Here is a 6,233-nt window from a genome sequence, read left to right as displayed (position 1 = left end):
TCATTTCAAATTTAGCAGCATCAACTGTGTCAAAAAAAGGATTTCTTTTTTTTTTTTTTTTTACATATTTACATTTTAGATATAACATTTATTCTGACAGTAGACAAAACACATTCTGTTTATATTCTGATTTCAGTGTGATGTGTAAAATAATGAAGTTACACAAAGTTTGCATGTTTTCAATTAACTCATTATTTAAATACCAAACATGAACATAGCACAAACAAGTGTGTATTTGAATTAAACTTCCAGTCCAAATTCAATCCAAATTTATTTATAAAGCACCTTTCCAAAAAATAGTGTGCTGTACTGCAATAAGTACTTTTAGGTTGTAAAGAACAAACCCTTGCCTATCTACCAAACTAACAGATAATGTTAAATTGTAGCACAGCACCTAACATTAGCAAAACAAGTGTTTCTTTCCAGAACAAAGACACTTAGTTTTGTACATACAGTATAGGTACAACACATTGAATTAAACAACCTGGACAGTGTATCAATTCAAAGTATCACTGTCTCCACGCTGAATATTAACATGTTGTAAAATATTGCAGAGGAAAAGAAGTACTGCATAGACGGTCCCTTAGCTAATGCAGGGACATAATCCTTTCTTCTGCAGCCAGATGTCAGCTATATCTTTCAGCCAAAGATGTTTTTTATGGAAGCTGCGACTGGGAAGAGGCTATACCTCTAACTTCTCTGACAGAGTTGCACCTTTGGTTTATTCTCAAGAGGCTGCACCTGACCACACTGCTGCTGGATAACCCGTCACTTTCACTTCAGTCTGACATTGACTTTTTAGAGCCAGTGTGGTAAATATGTGTTGGGTGAGGAAAAAGGAACACAAAATGTTTTAAAAATGACTGACACATAACTGTTAACATAAAATAAGTTTGCATTTACCAAATTATTTACTGCCAACACAGATGTAGTCCGTGCTCAGTTTAATAACTTTTTATACAAATATACCATTTGACTGCAGTCTCCTGTGGATGAGTCCATAGCAGAGCTCAGCTGCAGATCTTTATTGTGGTCACGTCCTGCTACAGGAACTGTGAGGATCCATCACACCAGAGCTGGATCTTTACTTAGCCGCTCTTAATGCATGATCAGTATTCATCCTACTCAGGGGGTTCATTTTCACCTCTTCCGTGTCTATACAGTAACTCCTCCCAAATTCAAATCAAAATGTACTTTGACACACATAACTCCTCATAAGTAACCCCTTTAATAAAGTAAGTCTGGAACAGTTGATATATGTACAAATAGTTGTCTAAATCAAACTAATTAGAGAGGTCAATACATAGAGGAGGACTAAAAACACTGATTGTTTCCACATTATTTCAAAGCTGATGCAGACTTTCATCTGAAATGTCTTTTTATTATTGGTATTATGTGGTGTTTTACATTAGGAAAAAAATCTTCAAAGCTTGTCATGAGTTTGGAGCAATTTTAGCAAAATGACATACAGATGCCACCAGGGGGCAGACATGGTGGCCTCATGTGTTTACAGTGGGTAAAGAAATGAAACCACTGACAAGTGAGAGTTCTCTTTCTCTTTGGGGTTTTCTTGATTGTTGCCTCCCCACTAAAATCAAATAAAATACAATTATTAAATTTAACTGTTTTACAGCTATGAACTGGCAGGGTAAGGTGTCCAAAGCACAACGGCTGATTTTGAATAATACGTGGCATTGTGACTGTTGAGTTTTGAACTCACAAGCTTTCCAATTTAAAGTAAAACTGATCTAAGTGAGCTATTGTCCAGGGTGTGACACCTCTAGCTATTTGTACTATATTTTATTGAGTGAGCACGGGTTTACTAAATAACATGACTTTCCTTAACTGGAACTCAACTGATTGTTAATCAGAATGTGGTGTGTTACTGCAGATGCATTTAAATATGCAAGCCAGCACAATGCCTGATTGGGTATATGTGCATGTGTATATATTTATATGTCTTGCAATACCTGTGGCTCAACTCGAACCGTTGAGGCCGTAGGCAGCTTCTGATCTCAGGGAGATATTATCTGGGTGAAGTGGCATTGCAACACCTAGACAAGGAACAGGCTTGTGTGAAAATACAGAATTAAATTATGCTGTATAAAAATGATTTCTTATTAGAAAATCCTGAGAATTTGTGTACTTGGTTAACACAACAGAGAGATGCCTGTATTATTAATGCCAAACTGATGTTTAAAGACGTTCTATTTTGCATTGACTGCAATGTGAAGATGAAGACACATTTCAAACATTTTTTTTAAAACTCCTTTTTGAGATAAAAATGTGCGATTAGAACACCAATTCTACAGTGATTGTTTGAGATAATTTTTTTGAATTTAATTTACATGAACATCAAACAGTTAATGTGGAGGTAATTGCAGCATTTGTTAATATTGCTTTATGCAGTAAAATGTTTTAAAGCACTGCAGTTTTTTGTAAATCAAAAATTTGAATGGTAAATTTGATAAATTTGCGGAGGACAGACAAAATTTGGTGTCTCTTGAAACAAACATGTGGGAGTTGATAAGTGTATGAAGTTTTGCAGTTTCTGCTAATAGAATTTAAAATTGCTACTGGTTAATATCATGGAGTTTCTGCTCTATCTGGGCTATATATTTTGGCATAGGTTGCGATGTTGTAGCATGTAAGGCTGATTTGTTATGAATTCTTAAAGTTTAGAATTTTAGATGGCTATTTTAACGCCACCATCAGGACAATTACCACACAAAACGCACTGAACACGTTTGGTATAGAACTTAACTCATGTACAAAGTTTGTTGACCTTTTGTACATGGGAACATGGATTTCTCAAGAAGAATAAGATAAAAGAATACAGGCAAAAACTTCACTGATCTGTTCCTACTCATAGATTGTATACCATATTATATTAAATTAATATTATACAGTCTATGCTCCTACTAAGAAACAATACAGGCAGCAACTTGGTCTGAATGTGTTATAGTTAGAACCTCAGGGGAAACGGCTCCATGTTGTGAGGGTATTGACTTAATCATAGTCTATAATTCATAGTGCCCTTATTAATCACGACAGGCTGACTCACACCTCAAAGATGACTGATTGTGTCACAGACCAAATCAAAGTCGTCACAATACTGGTCTGATTTCAAATCTAAAAATAAACACCAACGCAATTTATTCTTCTTTTGTGCATATCCTGGGTGAAATCAGGTGATGCTGTTCCTGTAAAGACTCCTCTCTGTCTGTTGCATATTTGTGAAGGAGACTCGGACCGTTCAAATAACCATGGTTAGCTTAAATCTGCTCCTTCTCTTTGCAATTGGTAATCTACCTTTCCAAATATAGGCGGTTACAATGGATGCTCTGCTTCCACCTTTTGACAGCACAAGTATTAGTGACAAGCCTTCATCAATGACTTGATCTTTTAATTTGCTTTGTAATTTGATAGAATGTGATAAGAACAACCTCAGAAGCTGTTTTTATCTGTAGCTCTTGAGCTATCAATACATGTGATTTGCCATGTAGTTATGTTATTGTAGAAGTAATTACTTAATTAGACAGTAACCATTGCAGAATAGTTTGCAGTTACAATAGGAAGTCAGAGATCATGAATGATAATAAATAATGATCTGTCTGTAGTTGATGAGTTGGGTGTACTACTAGATGGGTATGTTACTGAAGAAGAAGTGGATGTACTCTCCAGTGGCTGATAGGTGGGTGTACTCTGGCTACAGCCACCACTGCCTGTCTGTTTTAAAACCATTGTCAGCTGCCCATATCTACATTGAAAATGTTTGTCTTGATGTAATAATTCCTCCTGTTCATGATGGACATTAGAGTTCCTTCCTTAACCTGCTTCCAGTCTAAGTTATGGAGGACAAACCCTTCATTTGTGCAAAAAAACTTTCAAAAGTTTATCTCAAGTTGATATGAGATGTCAACAGTTGAAGTGAGACGGATCAAGTTAGTTCAAAATTGCCTCTGGTGAAGCTAAACAAAGAAAAAACATGAAAAACTGTCCTGGGAAATACGAAGAGGGAACACAAGACTTTTGAATTTGTCCAACTCGGACTGTTGAGGCCTCATATCACCTTCAGATAAACTTTTGAATGTGTTCAAAATGTGCACAAAATGAGGATTTTGTCCCCATTTATCTATGTTGCATTTGCTTTAGGGAGGAACGTTGTAATGTGAATATTGTTTTAAGTCAGAAAAACTATTCAACCAGCTTTTCAGGTAAGCTGCCTCTATCAGTGACGTCAAATATGAATTTTAGTTGCAAATTGTTTTATGTTAGATCACAAAATCATCTACAATGATCGTGGCATAATTGAATAAAGAAAACTTAATTTAAACATGACTGCTGTCAGCCAATGCAGATACTTATTATAATAAAGAAACCTTGAGGCTTTTTTTAGTTCATTCATTTGTTTATCCAGGCAACACTATCGTTGAAGATTTAAAGACCTCCGCTGAAATAAATTTGTAGCTATAGGGGGACACTTGAATTTGATTGGCCTTGAACCTTTTTGAGTTTGTTCATTTATTTAATTTTCCGCCGCTGAGGAAACCGTCCCTAAAATTGGATGCCAAATCAAGATAGGAAATTAAGGTAAAGTTGAAAACTGCAATGGTTAGCAAACATTTCAAATTTATATGAATCATTGTAACTTCAGAGATTAGACCTGTATAACTGTTTTGTCACTTCCTGTGAACCATTTTACATCTGAAGTAATGTTTCTGTGTGATGTGAAAACCTTTGGGGATTTTCCTTTATGCACAGATATGCTTGATTTTAGTCAGATGTCAATCTGTGTATGATTCAATCTTACAGAGACAAATGACATCCCAAGACAGTCTGCTGTAGTCTCCTGATTAGGCAATTCATTTGGTGTATTCCAGTTAACATTTAGACACTTCTGTTCATTTCTTGTATTTCTATAGATTGTTTTATTATTTCAGGATAATCAGAACTTCTCAACTCAAAAGGGACACAAGTAACCATGCAAAATGTTTGGGGATCATTCATCGACTTTACCTCTCTTATTTCCTATCTATCTTCTCATCTTCTCAATTTTAGCATGTCTAACATTTTGGATTTGGTGCCTGCCACGACTACAAACGTGCAATTTCAATACAATGTGGATTTCATTATCATCAAGATTACAACATCAAAGATGACACAGCAGTCTCTGAGTCTGTGATCTTCCGGTGTACAAATATGGTCATTTGTACATGTCAACAGAACTGCATGTCTTGGTGATAACCACACAAGGGCAGTAGAGAGCAATGCAATAGGCTGTTCTCTCTGGCCACAGGTACTGCCATTTTTCTGCACCAATTCAGCCATTCCAGCCATGAGACTGAATGCCTCTGATCTGCAGCTACTAACAAAAAGTTGAATTCCTGCTGCAGTCTAAGTCTAAATGAAACAATTGTTAGTTGTTTTCCTCCATGTTCCTCACTTCTAACATTTTAGAGATTATCCCATCCCATGTACTGTGTCATTTCAGTAGGGGGTGATCACTTAGTGTCAGCTTTGGAAACACTGTGGTCATGTCCTTTTTGTTGAAATTTGGTGTTTTAGAGTCTAAATTGGAGGTCTACAAATTCAAGGTAACACTTTATATTTTATGGTCTGACTACAGTATCATTTCCACTTAATTAATTTAAATGTAACTACTTTTAGGACACCAAAAACACTCAAAATTTGAGTCCTGGGCATGTATGTGAAAAAGGCTGTAAAATAGAGCTGAAACACTTAATCAATTAGTTAGTTGACAGATAATTAATTAAATTAATTAAGCGACTGTTTTGAATGGAATCATCTTATTTATGTAAAAAAAAGCCCCCAAAGTTGCTGTTTACAGCTTGATGTGAGGATTAGCTATGGGGTTTGAAGTGTAGATTGGAAAAAATAAGACATTTGAACATTGTCCCATTGGACTGTGTGACATTATAACAGGCCTTTTCAATATTTACTCAAAAAATGGTTAATCAATAAGTAATTTTAGTAGTCCTTGTGTATGTGAAAAATAATAGTATGTGAAAAAACAGATAGCTGCAAATGCAATATATTCGTTATTTATTTAAGTGAGATGGTATTCTTGTTGTGTGGTTGAATTCTGGGGACCAATAACAACAGGTGTGTAGTTCAGTATGCGTGTTGTAAATCAGACCAAATGTTTCCTCACAGCCACGGACGTTGCTCTTCTGTCACAGCTGCCATCAGTGACGTAAGCAAGGGTTGTA

Source organism: Etheostoma cragini, chromosome 8, assembly GCF_013103735.1.
Source record: "Etheostoma cragini isolate CJK2018 chromosome 8, CSU_Ecrag_1.0, whole genome shotgun sequence".
NCBI classification, from domain to species: Eukaryota; Metazoa; Chordata; class Actinopteri; order Perciformes; family Percidae; genus Etheostoma; species Etheostoma cragini.
Note: the sequence above shows the minus strand (reverse complement) of the source record.